Source organism: Lissotriton helveticus, chromosome 4_1, assembly GCF_964261635.1.
Source record: "Lissotriton helveticus chromosome 4_1, aLisHel1.1, whole genome shotgun sequence".
NCBI lineage: Eukaryota > Metazoa > Chordata > Amphibia > Caudata > Salamandridae > Lissotriton > Lissotriton helveticus.
In genome coordinates, this window is record NC_136063.1 from 1,892,727,348 (window position 1) to 1,892,748,052 (window position 20,705).

The window sequence follows — 20,705 nt, forward strand, 5'->3', positions numbered from 1 at the left end:
TATCCATTGACACAAATGGTGCATCTGAAAAGCTAGTTTGAGTTGAATACAAAAGTCTTTGCCCATCGCTTGAGTCTGATATGAAGACCAACTGTAACTCCTTCTTGGCAGCAGGCATTTTGGGTTGTAGTGCAAGACTGGACACCTCCTGAGATTCAGGACACACTGGTGTAGGGTTAAGAGCATGGCAGAATGTTACAAATTGGGTTTCTGGTTGGCAGAGATTTGCACCCTGTTCAAGCAGGAACCACAGTCCTAGTAAGTAAGGTACCCACCTTAAATTAACCTGTGCTCTCCCTCTGGTAGCTTGGCCCAGAGCAGTCAAGTTTGACTTAAGGGGCAATGTATAAAGCACTTGTGCAACACTTGAAACAGTAACACAGTGAAAATACCACAAGAAGACTCCACAGCAGCTTACAAAACTAACTTATATTTTTATGAGTAAAACAAGACAAAACAACAAAACTACAATAAGCAGAACCAAGTAAGTAGAACCTAGTTATGAATTTTCAAAAATAGAAGCTCTGCAATTGCAGGCCTGGGACATGTTTAAGGGGCTACTTAAGAGGGTGGCACAAACAGTGCTTTAGTCCCACTAGTAGCATTTAATTTACCAGACCAGGGAACTTGTAGTCCACTTTACCAGGGACTTTATAAGTAAATTACATGTGCCAATTTTACAATTTCAATGTCATTTTCAGTGTCTTCCTATGTGTGAATAGCCAAAACGTATGTTTGACACTGTCTTTGGTCTCTGTTTTACATGCTAAAATTAAACATAACTGCAAGTGTTATATATGAATTTATCAATGTTACATCACTAATTATTCAAATTAGAAAATATATCTACATTGTCCTCAACATTATTCAAAAGCAAACACAATTTAGTTCCTGAGTGCCAATTTATTCTACAGCTTTAAATTCTTGAATTAAACACAAAATATTAGGATCTAAATTATATACACATTGACTGCATTTGTTCCACTACACATGTATGGGATAATAAATGTGAGACATGACACTATACAACTTTCAATCCATAGATAAAGTATTACATCCTCTATATGATAAGCCATGCTGGTACTTGTGTGCCTCCAGATAATCATAGAGGGTTCACACAGATGCTTTCTAGGAGTTGGGATAGACTGTGACACCACAAATGGAATTGGGTTGATACCCCGAGCACCTTCTGCCTCTGATTAACCCACCAACGAAGGTCATGTCCTTGCTTGTAGCACTCCCTGGCTCTATAAGTTTACCCTCGGTACTGTAGTGCCTTGTGATGCCCTGCCAAAAGGGACTGACTGGGCACCACAGCCAGCCCTGGCAAAGTGCTAGGCCGCCCCCCCCCCCTCTCCACTGGGGAGGCGGTTTGTTGGTGCTGCCGAGCTCTATGCCTGTGCCGATTTTCGGCCAATTTTGGTAGAGGGACGATTTTGCAGCTTAGCTGCAAAAACGGCCCTGTAACAAAAACGGCACGCAGGGGCCCAAATCAGGCCCCCACCCGTGCGGCGTACCAGGGGATTGCCCGGTGTCCGCTATGGGCAGCCCGGCCTGCGAAATTTATTTGTGTGCTGCAATACATAGCTAGTTGTCTTGCCCCCGTACATCGAAGGGTATTTTTGGTGCGATCCCACTTCCGATCACCTCAAATCCATTATGGGAGGAAATAGGGAGTCTCTATTCCTTATCCTCAGCCATTTTGGGGGGTTTCTAGGCAAAAGAAACAGCAGGATTGAGGAAGATCTGTGATGGTCTTTGGGTCAGGAATGGTCTACTCCCTGTTCCTAAAACTAACTTCATATTTATAATTGATGAAGGAAACCTCTGCCTCCACTAGACAGTTCTCTGACTCTGCTCTGAGGTTTTATGCTTAGTAAGCTAAGGCAGAAAAATCCTGCAGGTATGTTTAATAAGTATCAAAATGAAGAAAGTCAATGGTACAACTGCCAGAAAACACAAACCTTATTCCCTGCATCAAACAAGATTGATGTACCCTTACACACTTCACTGCCTCCAACACTGACCGCACAATAAGAATAGGTTGACAAATAGTAGAAATGGGTAAAGGAGTATAAGATGAGAGAGAAAACAGAGACATTGGACATCACTTTACTGACTTGTCACTCTGCTGTGCACTTACATCTGCAGGAAGAAAGGTATATCTATAGATAATAGAACATTTATTAGTAAACTGTCATAAAATGTCTGCATCAAACTACAGCAGTGAAAATTATATACCTTAAAAGTACTTTTTTTACCAACTCCCTTTGTTCCATTAGAACATTGGAATGTTGAGGGCTCGATTGAAGACAATGTAGTAGCTCCGGACCTACAATGGCTGGTAAAAGCCTGGAGCTCCAACATTACAATGTTTGTCTTCATATTGCTTTCTTTTCAATTTAGAACATTCTACCCTCAGTGAGTTGAATGTTCTAAAAGCTTTTTAGACCTTGTGCCTCAGGTTATGTCAGCTGTTAAAGTTCTTCTCCCTCGTTAAAGGCCCTTACCTGGGTCTTGGGCTAATAACTCGGGTTTAGGGCCTTTAACAAACAGTATCACCCTCGACAGAAGGCTATAAGGCTATAGTAAGACACTGTTCTTCCTGGTGCTGACAAGGATTAAGTAAAGATGTTTATGTGATTCCTCCTCTTAGTTTGGCAAGCTCTGTGAAAAAAGAATAGATACAAAATACAATTAGAATTGCAATTTGGTTGTGGCATCATGGTAGTGCAACAGTGGTGTCTCAAGGTGGCAAATGTGAATGGTGTCATAGTCCACCATTCATAATTGACTCACCACTGTCTGTCCACTGTGAAGCAGCCACCACACTAGCAGCACATGTGAAATGTGAGGGCACTAGTTGCTCAGCCTCCTGCAGATCTTCATGAGGGTGGTAAACCACTCGCAGATAGGAAGGGATCCCCAGGGGACACCTTCCCCTTTGTGAATGGGTGCAAAAAAAAATTCTAAGAGCAGGCAGTGGTCCCAGGGCCCACTACCTGCCCTTAAAAAATGAAGCAAAAAACGTTACATATTTTTTTTAATGCATGCTGTTTTTTATTAAGGAAAACGGGAGGCATTTAAAAAAATGACTTTATTGACAGAGCAGTCCAAGACATGGTGGTCTGCTAAACAATTTATATCTTAAAAGAAGTTTATGTTTTTGTTTAAGGTAAGTGAAAAGGCAAACATTACTCATTTAGAAATGTTTTGCCTACTTTAAACTACATTTCTCATTATCTTTTCGGAGGAAGCGGTGATGAATCCCATCAATATGTCCTTGACTTTGCCCACATTTCTCGGGGAGAAGAGCTGAATAAGTATTATAAAGTTAAAGAGCTGTTTTGTGTCTTGGGCTGTTTTTCCTCAGGATGCTAATAATTGGAATTCTTAAGAACAGATAATGGAAAGTCCTTTTATTTGCCTTACAAACAGATGAGTGTTTAACAAAGCTGCATTCCATCAGCTGACTAAAGGAGTAGCGGAATAACAATAACTGACCTTGACAAAGATAAATCTGCATTCATCAAATGTTACAGATAGTGCCCTTTGGTTACAGGTGGGTGACTCATGAAATTCCCCAAATTCCCTTGTGTCAGCAATATGAATTGCTGCTATTGGGCCCATATCTGTGGGAGAAGAGAGAGGGGGGAAATCACATTTTGTGAGCGTGCACATTAGAAAAAAGAATTTAATCAACACATGATTTCATTTCAACCCGAACTAATTTGCACATGTTCACCTCTGGCCCATGTTCGAAATGTGGTGTGTCGCATACTCACATCCGAGAGATCTGTAATTAGTGGACAACTCCTTTAACTATATGAGCCTTGACTTGGAAACTATACACATGCATGCAAAGAATCAATGAAAGCATGTATGAAAAACACCTCTACCTACATTGGAGGCGCTGGTACACTAATGCTGATAAAAAGGGGTGATCATTTCATGTTGAATTTCATTTTAGGTGTAGCACTTAAGGGTAAATATCAATTATAGATTCAGCAAATCAGCGGAGCTCCAACCCCATGAAATGTGCCGTCCACCTGACGGTTTTAGACATGGGCAAAGTGCATGTGGCCTCATTTATCAGGTTTTGCCATAGGGCAGCGCCGCAGGCCTTCCTGCTGTGCTGCCCTACAGCAAAAGAAAAGGGCAGGAATGCGCTGTATCTATCAGATAGGGTGCATGTCTGTCCTTTTCCCCTTGCAACACGCACAATGGGCTGCTGTGTGCTAATTCAGTACAACAGGGGGGGGGGGTAATGGACGGAGCATCTGAACCAATCAACCACTCACACCCAGTCAAAAGATCTGGGTTTAATCCATCACCGTTCTTTAGCCCACTCTGCCACCCCAGTTCAGACATAGCTATATGCAAATCAGTCTGTCCCTGTGCCTCATTGGAACAGTTCAGCCCGAACTGCCAAGCCATGCCTTCCCTGGACAGGAAACAGGCTTCCGAGGACCGGTTTCTGGCATTACAGGCGTCTTCAGCCCGGCTTGCTTGAATCCAGTGGCAAAGTGAGCATTACCACCCCCTTTGGTGTGCTAATTCGACACCTTTGCATCATCATTCTCTGGAGGCGAGCCACGGAGGACATTTCCTGTATTATTGTACTAACTTTTACACATATCCGTGTCTCCGTTGTATACCTTACCTCTCTCACGTGGATTTGACGTGAATGCCTGGGAATACAGCTCACCATTATACCCAAATGTATCCATATAAATCCTCCAACTGTTGATTCAGATAACCCCACAGATTGGGCAATTTCTCACACACCCAACATTATAGACCTGCCGGGTTGGAATTATCACCGGCATCTCAATTACACTGCCTTGCTTACACCAGCACAGCCCTGAAGAGTTAGGGGTCCGCCTTACCCTAACGAAACACGTGTCGGCTGGTTGTTCTATGCTGATTGATTGACAACGCAAAGAAAATTAAAAGCCAAAAAAGTGGCTTAGTTCTGTCCTATAAATATGGAGCAGGCTCCTGCGCCTTGGTACATTACAAAAAGATTTGTTCCGGTGGTGCACGAGGCCTCATAAAGGAGGCCCAGGGTTTCCACTACCTAAGCATCAGCTGACTTCACATGGTGTGCCCCCCTGTTTGCATGCACCAAAGTTCCTGCAGGGCATGGATTTGATCATCCATGTTTAATAACAAAAGAGAGAGTGAGGGAAAATTTACACTTATTTATGTGAGTTGGGAACTCCTGGTCCCCGAAGTTAGTTACAAAAACAATGGAGGAGTATCCACTCAGAAACAGAGAAAAAGGTTCTCTGGACATGGGCTTATGTGCTCGATTCAGCACAGTGTGCCCCAACCTGTTTAAGGATAATGCAAATCCTTATAGAAGACCCCTCACTCACCAACCTGGTTGGTGACATGCTTCATCATCGGGGTCCCACCCCATAAGCCGAGTGCCTATAGGGTGTGCTGCGACACCTGACTACAGTGGAGCTGGTTAGTTTTTCTTTTATGTGTTCAGGGCGATCAAACAAGTGAGTTTAAAAAGGGCCCAAACTACTCACTGCAAGTATTTATTCTTGAGTGCTTGAACCCTAGTTAAAAAATGTGTAACACCTATGCCTAATTAGGTAGACTTTGGTGTTAGAAGTAGTGTTTGATAAAAATAGCCAAGTGTGCTATGTGAAGTGTGATAAATGCTATTGATTAAAAAGGTCTACATGTTTCAACCATTGTATATATTCATTGGTTTTCGTCAGGACCGTGATGTTGAACTGGGTGGTCCACACGCGCTAAGGTGCGTCCTGCCCTAGTCCAAGTTGGAGTGCACAAATTGTGAACTCGTGTAAAAATTAGTGCATTTTCTTTATTCAAAGAAAAACCTGTAAAGAAACAGGAAAACAAAAAACAGGGAGGGGTCACATACAGGGGTTGACGAAACACATGTACTACATTTAACATATATAGCCATTCTTATCCCCTTTTGAGTCAATAGATGGGGTCATGCCCATGTTTAAAACAGTGGAATCCATCTATTGCGCAACAGTACTACAGTGCTTTTACCGGACTGTGACTGATAGTTACTCGAACAGTGCCAAAGAAGTGGTGTCGACCTAGTTTTGGCATCTGGAAATAGCTAGTGAAAAGTAAGGGCAGCGTACTATGAGTGAGTGATCATACTGGTGTTGCGAAGTGGACGGCTGCCGAGAGTTGTGAGCAGTCGTGACGTCGCTATTGTGAATTGCGACTGATATATTGCTTTTTGCTTACGCTTCCTTGCGGTGTTGCCGCTTCATGGGCACCAGCGCTTCCAAGACGGCAAGAGTCCGTCTCCTGAAAGTCGATAGACAACAAAAAGAGAGAGATGCCCAGTTTTAGTTTCCTGGCTGTATTTAGCATTTGGTATCGCCAGCGGGCTCATGTGCGAAAAAACGGGAGGAAAAATTGTTTCCTCATTCAGATCGGCCACAGGTTACTTACTTGCAGCTTCTGATCATCAGACGGTAAACCTACTTGGTTCCGGCTGCCGGTGCCCCAAGGAGTGACCGGGATGTCTGTGAATGCCGGTAAAGTAAAACTCGAAGCGTTTCCTGGTTGGGCGTGGCCTCATCACGTGGTGTGGTCACGTGGGTCGCAATAGACCAATCGGGTTCTCGAAGGAGGTGGAGCCCCCGGATGATGTCATAGTTATAGGAAACGAAGGAAAATGTTTTGTTTACGTTCCCATGGAGAGTATGGATGTAGTATATCCATTAGGTTCACAAAGGATATAAACATTGAGGCATTATAAAGAGAATTGGGAATTTAAAAGAATTGGGAATTTTAAAAGAACAGAGGGCAGAATCAAGATTTATAATCAACCGGATTGGTTGCGCAATTCCTTGCTGATTTATACAGTGTTTAAGGATACACCTTGGTACTACTTGTAATTGAAGATAGGTTTTCATGTCATTACACTGTTCCATGGGATATTATCGTTCAAGCCTGACTTGTGGGAGGACAATCTATAGACCCATCTTTGTTCTTTTTCAAATAGTCGTTGGGTGGTTGGTTCCGCGCACGTTTTTGACTTTTTTGGAGAATCTTGTTCGGATATCCCCGATTACGCAATTTTTGGGTGAGGTCCTGGGCTTGATTTTTATAATCTGCCAGCTCACTGCAGTTCCTACGGATCCTCAGGTATTGCCCATAAGGTAAGTTCTCACGTAGTGGTCTTGGGTGGAAGCTTTCGAATCGTAGTAGATTATTTTTGGCAGTTGGCTTGTGGTGGGTGACAGTTGTCAGTTTTCCTTCTTTTTTCGTGATTGTTACATCAAGGAAAACTAGTGTCTCTGGGTTTTTTTCATAGGTAAACCGTAGATGCTCATCACAGGTGTTGATCCAGTTAAAGAAGGAGGTTAGAGAATCCTCCGTACCTTTCCATATGGCCAGCACATCATCAATATATCTGCGCCATATTAGAATGTTAGGGCTATAGGGGTTTGTTTGACTGAGGATGTATTTTTCTTCAAAGTCATATACATACAATCCCGCTATGCTCGGCGCAAAAGAACTGCCCATAGATGTCCCACCTGTCTACAGACAGGTGGGACATCTATGGGCAGTTCTTTTGCCAGGAGCGAACCTGACCCAACGACTATTTGAAAAAGAACAAAGATGGGTCTATAGATTGTCCTCCCACAAGTCAGGCTTGAACGATAATATCCCATGGAACAGTGTAATAACATGAAAACCTATCTTCAATTACAAGTAGTACCAAGGTGTATCCTTAAACACTGTATAAATCAGCAAGGAATTGCGCAACCAATCCGGTTGATTATAAATCTTGATTCTGCCCTCTGTTCTTTTAAAATTCCCAATTCTTTTAAATTCCCAATTCTCTTTATAAAGCCTCAATGTTTATATCCTTTGTGAACCTAATGGATATACTACATCCATACTCTCCATGGGAACGTAAACAAAACATTTTCCTTCGTTTCCTATAACTATGACATCATCCGGGGGCTCCACCTCCTTCGAGAACCCGATTGGTCTATTGCGACCCACGTGACCACACCACGTGATGAGGCCACGCCCAACCAGGAAACGCTTCGAGTTTTACTTTACCGGCATTCACAGACATCCCGGTCACTCCTCGGGGCACCGCCAGCCGGAACCAAGTAGGTTTACCGTCTGATGATCAGAAGCTGCAAGTAAGTAACGTGTGGCCGATCTGAATGAGGAAACAATTTTTCCTCCCGTTTTTTCGCACATGAGCCCGCTGGCGATACCAAATGCTAAATACAGCCAGGAAACTAAAACCGGGCATCTCTCTCTTTTTGTTGTCTATCGACTTTCAGGAGACGGACTCTTGCCGTCTTGGAAGCGCTGGTGCCCATGAAGCGGCAACACCGCAAGGAAGCGTAAGCAAAAAGCAATATATCAGTCGCAATTCACAATAGCGACGTCACGACTGCTCACAACTCTCGGCAGCCGTCCACTTCGCAACACCAGTATGATCACTCACTCATAGTACGCCGCCCTTACTTTTCACTAGCATTTCCAGATGCCAAAACTAGGTCGACACCACTTCTTTGGCACTGTTCGAGTAACTATCAGTCACAGTCCGGTAAAAGCACTGTAGTACTGTTGCGCAATAGATGGATTCCACTGTTTTAAACATGGGCATGATCCCATCTATTGACTCAAAAGGGGATAAGAATGGCTATATATGTTAAATGTAGTACATGTATTTCGTCAACCCCTGTATGTGACCCCTCCCTGTTTTTTGTTTTCCTGTTTCTTTACAGGTTTTTCTTTGAATAAAGAAAATGCACTAATTTTTACACGAGTTCACAATTTGTGCACTCCAACTTGGACTAGGGCAGGACGCACCTTAGCGCGTGTGGACCACCCAGTTCAACATCACGGTCCTGACGAAAACCAATGAATATATACAATGGTTGAAACATGTAGACCTTTTTAATCAATAGCATTTATCACACTTCACATAGCACACTTGGCTATTTTTATCAAACACTACTTCTAACACCAAAGTCTACCTAATTAGGCATAGGTGTTACACATTTTTTAACTAGGGTTCAAGCACTCAAGAATAAATACTTGCAGTGAGTAGTTTTGGCCCTTTTTAAACTCACTTGTTTGATCGCCCTGAACACATAAAAGAAAAACTAACCAGCTCCACTGTAGTCAGGTGTCGCAGCACACCCTATAGGCACTCGGCTTATGGGGTGGGACCCCGATGATGAAGCATGTCACCAACCAGGTTGGTGAGTGAGGGGTCTTCTATAAGGATATGCATTATCCTTAAACAGGTTGGGGCACACTGTGCTGAATCGAGCACATAAACCCATGTCCAGAGAACCTTTTTCTCTGTTTCTGAGTGGATACTCCTCCATTGTTTTTGATCATCCATGCCCTACAGGAACTGCCTTTAATTCTCTCATTGTGGTGCCTATTTCAAAGGCACCGCTGCAGGACTGCCAAAGAACTGCCTCCAGATTTTAAAAGTCATACTCTGGTGGACAGTCTCTTTTGGCTTTGGCAGTCTTGCATGGGAACACTGTATGGCGGCCATGCTACGAGCCCGCTAAAGTCAGAATAAGGCCCTAAGTCTACTATACCAGATGTAATTTTACATTTTTTTTGGTAACCTAGATTCCCAGGTTTTATTATTTTTCTGTTTTTTTGGGTGGAACAGTGGGTCAGTCTAGGATTCGGGTGACTAGAGTTAGACAAGTCTTCTATTCCCACTGGGATCAGGCTGTAGCGTTCCACCTGTCTCTACTTTATCGATGGTATTAAACATATTGTCATGGAATGACAAAGACCATTACTGTCTGGCTAAGAGTCACAAACTTTGGAAATACATTCTTGACCGGAGACTCCATATATTCAATTCAAATCAATTCAAGAAAGCTTTATTCGATTTTAGTTTAAAATCATAAAAGCATACAGATGAAAAAAAAAATACATTGCATTATAAAAGGAAACGTGCATACATGAACCACAAATTGATTTTAAATTACACAGTTAAAAGGTTAAAAGGACTTTAGCCCTCCCTTTGAGCATAACAATCTTTGGTAATAACGTACTTTAGACATCATTAGTGGTAACAGTGTTCTAAAAAGTTTGATAGTTACGGTACATAAAACTGTTGTACGACGGTTTAAGGCGGTTAAAAGCCACAGGAAAACTACCGCCGTTAATTAAATGACTTCCTCTACCCACTAAGTTTTTGTCCATAGCCTGGGGTCTGGGGGAAAGCATGTAGGACGTATTTGGGTAGAAGTCATGTAGGTTCCAGGTGCAAATAAGTCTATCACCTTTTTGAGGTAACCAAGTTTGCATATATGGCACGATGTGTTTGCTCCTAAATCGTATCAGGATCAGATCGCCCAAGATGTCTTTTTTGACGGGACCAAACCAGCCCACCCTCCGGACGCTTATTATTCTACCATCAAAGTGATGGGGCAGAGGTCTGTTTTTAGCTAACCAGAACTTGACCTTATTCATCAGCTCATATTGTCTCTCAGGTTTACCTTGTGTTAGTTCAGGGACTCCCGAGAGAACAGTTACAAAAGGGGCTGCCTCTGGTGGTAAATGTATGTGAGTGGTGCACTCAGGTTTGGGAGGAATGTGACGCGCTGTTGTTGGGTTGGGGGGGACTTTGGGAATGATTGGAGGCATGGAGGTGGGGACTGATAATTGGGTAAGCACCGCTTCATGAGATGTAATCAGTTTAGGCGGATTTAAAGAAGCAGTTGTCGGAGGGCAGTGAGGTATTACAGCATGTGTGGAAGATTTCAGGTGAGATTTGATTGAATTCTCCAACCCCGTCAGCCTATCCCCCAACATGGTAATTTTGTCAATCAAAGGATGTAGTAGAGATCTGATCAGATCTTCGATCATGAGCAGTAGGGCCTGCCGGGATGATGGTAATAAGTCATCCAAGTTTTCGGCAATTGCCGGGGTAAAAGGAGACTTGCTTACAGGTGGTGTGGGACTTAAAGATGGTTTATCTAATTTTTGAGTTTTGACTAAGCTCCCATTTTGATCGTCCCCATCATGTTTCCTTTTGACAGGGGTAGCCCTGTGAGGTGTAGCGCTATGGGTGTTAACTTTATGTGGTTCAGGGAAGGGTTCCAGCTCCCTTGGACAAAGTGGTAGGTTGCTGCTTTTTAAAGTGGGGGAAGACTCTGCTGGAGCATAGTTTACCTTACACAGGCTATTTAATTCTTCCAACCATGAGAAACTAGATGGTAGATGTTGGATTGGATCTTCACAGGGTGAACTAATCGTAGAATGGCAAGGTACATTTTTACCCACATCTCTAAAGAAGGGAAACAGTTGGCTAGTTGTATACACAGGGGTTATATTAAGCGTAACCTCTGTTTGGGGCTTAGACATGACTTGGTTGGGGAATTTCCAAACAAGGGGTTTTCCTTCGATTTTTGAGCCAAGGGGGGGTGGCCCGTCCCGTCCTCTGAGGGCCGTAGAGGGCCCGCCCTTTGCCCGGGCTTCGCCCGGCGTCCCGCGAAGCGGAGCAGAGCGCTGCTTTATGTCGCCTCCTGGCGCTCTCGTGATGTCCCGATGCAGCGCCGCCGCTGAGGCTGCAGGGAGATGTAGTCCCAGGGCGGCGGCGCTGTGGGCAACAAAGATTGACTCCTGGCGGTGGCGGCTGCAGTGGGGGCCTCCTCGCTTCCTCCCTCCAAGTAAGTAAATGTCCCCCGCGCTCCGCTGAGCAGAGCGCTGCTTTATGTTGCCTCCTGGCGCTCTCGTGATGTCCCGATGCAGCGCCGCCGCTGAGGCTGCCGGGAGATGTAGTCCCAGGGCGGCGGCGCTGTGGGCAACAAAGATTGACTCCTGGCGGTGGCGGCTGCAGTGGGGGCCTCCTTGCTTCCCCCCTCCAAGTAATTAAATGTCCCCCCATATAAAAAGTGCTACAGGAAACACACCTCAAGCATAGTGAGGACCACAGGCTAAGACATAAAGCATACCCCCTGACATACAAATTGTCTGCCAGCACTAAACATAATTGAGTAGCCCTCTTCTTTCATTCTTCCTACAAGCAGGACGCAAGACTGACAAAGAGGGGAGAATAGTATTGGTCAAGGGGAACATTAAATGATGCATGTGCACGATGGCCTCAATTTATGTACCCAATTTGAGACAATCCAACGTTATTCACTTCCTACTTTCCCTGTTGGGTGGATTTGTGGTGGATGAAAGTATTTTATGGGAAACTTTAACCTGACCTGGGATCCCACTGTAGATAGTACACACCCCTATTGAACACAAACAGACACATACTCTAAGGCTGTGAAGCAAGCTTTACTACACCTAGGATTTTCAGAAACATGGAGAGTGGCTCATACCACACCCCAAAACAATACCTTTTTCCAACACTCACACTGCACGCACTCACAACTTGAATATATTTTGATTAGCTAATCCTTACAACTCACTATTATGGGAGCAGCTTCCATCCTAATGCGCTCTCAGGTCATGCTGCGGTGGAGATCATGCTGGAGTGGCATGTCCAAAAGCTAGATTTCGGCTATGGTTCTTTCCTTCCGCTCTCATGTGGGATTGTCTTTTTCAAGATCAACTCTGTAAGGCCATCAGGGACTTCTTTGAATTGAACAATCCCCAGGACACTAACCACTCCAGAACATGGTATGCCTTTAAAGTAGTTACCAGAGGGAAATGAATTTCATTTATGTCTATCATGACTCAACAAAAGGCTCTAGAATGACTGGCATTTGAGAATGAACTCCAACTAGCTGAGCAATCTCACAAAGAGCCCCCTAGTCTAGTCCTACAAAGTAAAATGTTAGCCTTATAAGGGAAGCTTGACGTCTTGCTGCCATTTAAAAAAAAAAAACATGTATAGGGTTAGGTTGCATCTGGCTCAACAGCTGCAGATCAAACATGGAAAGGAGTACATTAGACAGTAACACAGGCACTCAGGGCAAGTTATATCTATGGAAGAGGGCAAAGCCCGAGCTTTTCAAGACCTTTATTTTTGTGCATCTTACTGACCTATTGATTGGCCTAATTTTGTCACCAGACTATATACAAAGATAGTAGCCAACAGGCTAGAAGACATCATGCTGTACCTGATCCACCCAGATCAGTTCGGATTTATTAAGGCGCGACAGACCCACAATAATTTGTGACGGGTGGCCTACCTGGTCGAGTAGGCTACTTAAAAGCGCACCCCAGTTGTCTTTCTGACACTAGAGGCTGAGAAAGCTTTAGAGCGTGTGGACTGTCCCTTCCTTTTCCATACATTGTGTCGATTTTCCTTTGGTGGCCGGTTTACAGCTATGGTTCTGACCAACTATGCCCATCCACGGTCATGTGTGTTGTTGAATGGGACTGCCTCAGACATTTTCAGCCTGGAGCATGGCACACGACACGGATGTCCCTTATCCCCTTTTTTATTTGCCATTTTATTTGTTCACAGATGATGTTTTATTGTCCCTTACGTTACCTCAAAACATCTCTGACAGCTTTGCAAACTGTTCAAGCTTATGAGACTGTAGCGTTTTTTTGTAATAACTTCCACAAATCGTTTGTCCTCAACCTGATCCTACCTATGAGTGGAAGCGATAGTAGAATCCACTGCCTTCCACTTGTTTAAACAATAAATAACCTACTTGCGGTTAAAGATCACTCTAAAAGTGGCTGACCTGTTTAGAGTGGACTATCCCCCCTCTCCAGCACCAGCTTAAGGCCAATCTCAAAGGTTGGACCCCGCTATATTTATTCTGACATGTTCGAGTTAATGCGGTACAGATGTTAGTTTTTACCTTTTGCAAGCACTCCTCATTGGAATCAATCAGGATTTTTTATCTTACTTCTGGGACTTGAGCACTCACTGTATTTGGCAGGATCGTAGAGCTTAACTCCAATACAAGAGGTTGACATTACCTAGAGACGCATGGTTCTGGCCTTACCCAACTTCTCCCCTTACTACAAAGTGCGCAATTGAGAGTGATCTCTGAGTGGTCTGTGAGGGAATCAGACAAACACTGACACACATTGACAGAGTTGTAGTTGGCAGATCCATCTGGATTGTACTGTGGAAACCAAAGCAGGACAGGTCACTGAAAGCTATGTAAGCACCCTGACCAAAACCACCCTTCAGGTCTGGAAAGTCAATTGTCAACATGACTTTAATCTGCCAATCATAGAATGATACCATTACACCCAACTCAAACACTGGGTAGGCAGAGATCATGTTTGCAGCCACCAGGGTACTCTCCTCAATAGAAACATTTGTATGGAGGGTTGGTAGGCCTCAGGCTGTTTATCCTTTCTCTACTCGCTTCTGATTTTCACTGCTCGCACACCCACCCTTCAGCATATTGTTTTCTGGGAGCAAACTTTGGGAACGACGATCACTATAGAGAAGTGGTGTAAGGTCTGGAGGGATATTCTTATATTCAATCACTCACTAAGACTGAGAGATGCACACTACAAGGTTATTTAAGATTAGTATTTATATCCAAAAAATCTTCAAAAGATTCACGTCTGAGCTATGCTGGAGGGGCTGTGTGCTACTTGGAGATTTGATGGGATTGCCTTGTTAAACCCTACTGGTCTGAGATACTGGCCCAAATGAAAAATATCTTGTGGTACCCTCTGCTAAGCAATCCGGAGTTCATTCTCCTGGGGCTGAGAGATGAGTAACTCAATTATCAAACCTCTGGTGACTGCTCCATCCTATGGTTAGGTTTGGGAGGAAATAAGATGACTCTAGCCGCAGCCTGGTAGAAACCGGATGCCCCCTGAATGTTGCAGTGGCATGTCCACCTATGGCAGGGCCTAACTATGGAACGTATGACCAATGCCCTTTTAGAGAACCACAACATTTTGAATATCTATGGGGCCCTTTGGTGCGATTTCTCCCAACACACCTAGTGCTCTTCTCTTGTCCTACATGTACTAGAGCACTCCACCTTTTTCAAATCTGATATCAAAAGAGATTTATGTTAGCCCTATGAACCTGTTGGGCCAGCCCTGCTGCACTTCTCAACCTTGATGGTTATGGTTCTTCACACGTCCTTAGCTACATCAGATTCTCCACTCATGCTAATTAGTTTTTTGGGGTATTTGGAGGAAGGGGGTAAAATTGAGCAATTGACTCGATAAGACTCCAGTGTTGAATTGATGGAGATAATAGACTCAATTGTTTGTTTTTCACTGAGAGGCCCATCTATAGTGAAAATTGTGTATGGCACTCACACCTGTGCTGTATAAACATGGTCTCCTGCATCAGCATTGCTGTCAATGTATGATTTGTCCCTTACTAAACTTAATAAAGAGTTTGAGGAAAAATATAATTTTCCTTTAGGTGGGAATTACTTTTTTTAATTTCCACTTACAAAAATAATTTAAGTTTGATATATTTTCATTTATTACATTTTACAAGTAATATTCATTTAATTGCACTGTAGCTTTTTACATTTTTTTCTAAATTTAAAATAAATATATTAAATAAAACTTCCATTAATATTTAATATACAGGTATATTTAATATTTTTGGGGGAATTAAAATACACCTTCTTTTTATTTTTCCTTGTACATTGCCATGGGGAGATTCCGCATTCTGGATTGAAATGTCAAGAATTTCTGCTAGATGTGCCTCAGTATGAAACCTAGTAGAGTCAATTCGGAAGGAACCATTGAGTGTTTCAGCATCTGCTTTTCCAGTATAAGCAGGATAATAAGCATATCCAAATTCGCCGGCTTTATTCACAGACAAATTAAAAGGATTGCTGACAGAATTAGTGTTAGTACAGGTGACCTAAACTGTATGCAACACTACATCACTACCATAGCTACAACTGGAATTTAACTTGATCCGAGACCAACTGATGTTCACATTCTAGGCTTACTGAGTGAAGCTCAAAGAGAGTCCCCCTGATACAATATAGAGTCATGTCTGGACAACAATAATGTAGGGAGATCGCTATGGAAATCCTGTCTGTCATCATCCATGCATGATCTAGAAGCTGAAGAGATCTGGTACAATGCACTTCTAAGCAAGATAACAGCTAAAGTTTCAAACAAACAAGTAAAACTTTTGTCAGGTTTGCCTGATATGGAGGAGCCCAGTGAAAAGACTCATGCCAAATTTGCCTTGGTACTACATAACCGCCTAACACATCAACATATCTTAAGCTACACCAGTCGCTTGAGCAAAAAGTGGGCTGATGCTGTTTAGACTTGGTCTGATTGTACTTCAGGTCTACTGGGAAAATAAGGAAAAAGCAGGTTAGGGCATGTAGATTATATAGACTGGTAAGGGAATCATTAATTTATATCCTATGTGCATGTTTTATGTCATGAAACTCATGAAGTTGAAAAACTGATAAGAGCTGCTCCAGAGGACCAACAAGGAGATCCTGCTCCTACCGATGAGTGCAAAAAAAAGGAGATTATTATGATGACGGATGGTCAGACCGCCGACAAGCATTTCGATCCGACTGCTGGGCTGGTTGACGGAAAGTGGTCATGTATGTGGCCACAGCACAAGCCGCAGTGTAAATGAGCACTTTGTGCACATCCATCCATGCACTGTTTGCCATGCACCACGTGGTACATGACACATGGTGCATGGAGGTGCGTAGGAGCACTACATTTGATCCCTGGGTCATTTTACAGTGGACCACGAAGAACGGAGGCAGTGTTTGAGGTAACCCGAAAGTCCCCTTCTGGCACAGTTTCATGGTGATCTATCCGACATGAAAGGGCTGTCGGAAAGAGCTATGGTAATCCCGATGGCGGTTCATGCCTCAGCACTGCTGCTATTCAGGGGATCCAATTCAGGCTGCCACCCAGATGACATCTCAGATCCTGTCAGATACGGCGGTCTTCCCCCCGAACGCTAAGGGTCTGACTGCCAGCATCATAATGCGGCAGTCTGACTGAAGGGCTGTCAGTCGGTCAGACCGCTACTGACAGCCTGTCGGTGCTAGTCCGACTGACATCATAATCAGGCCCAATGAGTCTCTGGGATTTTTCATAGACTCTATGCAATCCTAGAAAGCTGTAGCCATAACCACCTTGATGAAGATGTAGGGGCAAACCGACATTTAAAGGGTAGTATGCAGACTTAAAAATAAAAGTGAACATCAAAATATGCAATGGCACATTTCATATATCAATTTATAATGAAGGAGTAATAGACTAGTACTTGAATGGCATTTGGACATAATATTTAATCCTCAATATCGAGCTACACAAATGTTGAGTTTTTAATATGAGGAGCAGGGTCAAGACTAATTTGCATATGGCTGGGTCCAAACTGGGGTGCCGTGGTGAGCAAAAGAAGGATGGATTAAACCCGGGAAACAACCATCACAACGCAACTTTTATGACGCAGTACCATCACAACGCAACTTTTACAACGCAGGTGCCATTACAACGCATGGCACTACAACGCATGGCATTACAATGCAGGTGCTATTACAACGCATGCCATTACAACGTAAGTATTGGTAAGTATTTAATTTTGTTAAAATTAATTTATTTAAAATTCTTTTAATTTCATATATATTATTTATATTTTTAAATATTTTTTAAATGTATTATTAATTAATTTGTTTAAAATAATTATAACATTTTAATTACAAAGTTATATTTTTGTACGAATATTATAATTAATACAAATATTTTTTAATTCCTACACTATCCAACACTTACCCTAATATTACACCCCCCCGGAGTTAGAATAGTAATTTTTACCCCTACACTATCCAACACTTACCCTACTATTACACCCCCCCGGAGTTAGAATAGTAATTTTTACCCCTACACTATCCAACACTTACCCTACTATTACACACCCCCGGAGTTAGAATAGTAATTTTTACCCCTACACTATCCAACACTTACCCTACTATTACACCCCCCCGGAGTTAGAATAGTAATTTTTACCCCTACACTATCCAACACTTACCCTACTATTACACCCCCCTGGAGTTAGAATAGTAATTTTTACCCCTACACTATCCAATACTTACCCTACTATTACACCCCCCGGTGTTAGAATAGTAATTTTTACCCCTACACTATCCAACACTTACCCTACTATTACACCCCCCCCGGAGTTAGAATAGTAATTTTTACCCCTACACTGTCCAACACTTACCCTACTAATACACCCCCCCCCGGTGTTAGAATAGTAATTTTTACCCCTACACTGTCCAACACTTACCCTACTATTACACCTCCCCCGGAGTTAGAATAATAATTTTTACCCCTACACTATCCAACACTTACCCTACTATTACACCACCCCCGGAGTTAGAATAGTAATTTTTACCCCTTCATTATACTACACTTACCCTACTATTATACACACTGGGAGTTAACATTATTAATATTAAAAAATTAAAATTAATTACAATTATTTATGGAATAATTTTTGTAATTTAAATAAAATGTAATTAATTTTATAAAATATAAATACTTACCTATACTTACGTTGTAATGGCATGCGTTGTAATAGCACCTGCGTTGTAATGCCATGCGTTGTAATGCCATGCGTTGTAATGGCACCTGCGTTGAAAAAGTTGCGTTGTGATGGCATGCGTTGTGAATGCATGCGTTATAACGTCATACATCCATTAAACCCAGATCTTTGTGACTGGGGCTGAATGTTTGCATTGTTCAGCATTACATCCATAACTTGTTCTTTTTGCTTTTGTGAATTAAATGTAGCACAAGTTCCCAAAAATATACACATTTTCCATTCTGGATATAGTAAATATGTATGATCAAATTCTCAAATTAAGCCCAAGGCTGAGGGAGAGGCACATTGAGAACAAAAGCTGCAGGGCGCGTGGCTTCGGAGCCAAGGAAAATGGCTGCTCTGGCATGGAACTCCAGAACGAAGTGACGAGTCCAGTCTCCTCCAGGTGTGTTTTCTCCTTTTCTGGACCTCACAATCACTGGCAAGACTTTATGAAGCCCAGCGCTACAGTTTGAGCCCCATTTCAACGTCCAGGAGGAACGCTTTCCTCATTACGTCCCGCATTTTCAGGTACACTCGCATTCATGCGCCCGCCATTCTGTTTATCTCCGCAGTGCCGCCAGAGCTTTTCTCCTCACATTTTTCGTACCTCAGTGTACCCCTCATGCTGCCTACATCATTTATAATGCCTCTGCTGATTTTTCAACTATTGTCATGCTATTTCTGAAATCTTTTTTTTAAATTATTTTTCAATTAAGTAATTCTTCCTCATTCTTGCTTCAGTATACGCTTTTGAAGGAAATTAAGGGCAACACAATTTTTCTTCCCCCTTTTACTTTTCCTTCTGACCTTTTGGCACAAAGGTGCATTACTCTACTCACTTCACTGATTTCCCATATGAGCTGCTGATATCAGTGTGTTATGGCAAAGGCACGCTCTACACGCAACTGTGCTAATCCTATGGAAAGTAATTCAGTGGCTGATTATCACCCTTTCAGTGTCTTACAAGAAAACATGGAAGATATCAAACCTAGTCTTCCTTACACAGGTAATGGGATACCAACTATGCCTCATAACAATTCCAAACAACCATCCGAAATTACCTCTACTTCAACCGCTGTTTCATCTAAATGTGTCAAGAAGGATCCACCGTCACATAATAACTCTACAGCGTCATTATCTATGGAATTACTTCTGCAAGAAATTCAAGATCTCAAGCCCTACATGGAGGAAACAAATATCCATCTCCAAAAACTTGAAGACAAATGGTCCCAAATGGAGCAACAAACTTTACACCTGGCACAACGTGTTGACTCTGTCCAAGCTATTACCAGTCAGATTCCTCCTCTGCAGTTGGAGATTTCTCCCCTTAAGCAACAGGTGGAAAATTTAGAAAACCGCAATAGGCGTAATAATTTACGCATTTTTGGTCTTGTGGAAGGATTTGAAGGTTCAGATCCTCTTTCCTTTTTTCAAACCTTTCTCCCAACTCTTCTGGATCTTCCTGATTCTCCGAAATTGAACATCCAAAGAGCTCACCGCTTTGGCCAAATCCCAAAATCGGCATCCTCCACCACTAAACCAAGAGGCGGCATTCGATATTTTTTAAAATATACAGACTTACTTAAAGTCCTGCATGTTGCCAGATGTAAAGGGAAAATCTCCTGGCAAGGTGCCAATCTCTTTTTTGCTCTGGACTATGCCAAAGCAACGGCAGATCGACTTAAAAAGTTCTTAGACATGAGACCATCTCTTCATAATCTGAATGCTCGATATGAGTTGTTTCATCCTTGTCTTATGAAGGTGACTTTTAACAACAAAACCACTACCTTTGAAGATCCGACTCATTTACAACATTTCTTGGATGCCTACAAAGAAGAAAGCATAGAAGTTCCTCTTTCATAGTTGTTTTGAGGCTATTGTCGTTGTTCTGTTATGAGTTTGTATTTTATGTTTCTTGATATATGTTACTGTTATTTATTGTATTTCCTGTAATCACTTCTCTTTTCTTTTATTAGATGCAGTTCAATGTAGTCCTTGGTTATGTGATACCACTTTTTCACCTGGATAATAACTCCGTTTTCCTTATGTGGTTCCGCCATCCCCATGTTTCCGTGTATTTTGGTGGTATGAACTTTTACTATTTTTTCATCTCTTTTCGTTCTGTATCTATTTAACTCATATTTCCTTTATCTCCTTGTCTATTTGCTTCATCTTTTCCTTTTTCTTTATCTCC

General features: G+C 42.5%; 1 long non-coding RNA gene across 2 annotated transcripts in view; it reads left to right on the forward strand.

Moving 5' to 3' along the window:
• The window catches only part of LOC144827737 (uncharacterized), a 95,232-nt gene that overhangs the window by 40,511 nt on the left and 34,016 nt on the right, over nt 1-20,705 (forward strand). For both annotated transcript variants that reach the window (XR_013610337.1, XR_013610336.1), the window contains exon 3: nt 20,488-20,596. This is a non-coding gene — a long non-coding RNA (uncharacterized LOC144827737). The remainder of the gene's footprint in view (nt 1-20,487; nt 20,597-20,705) is intronic.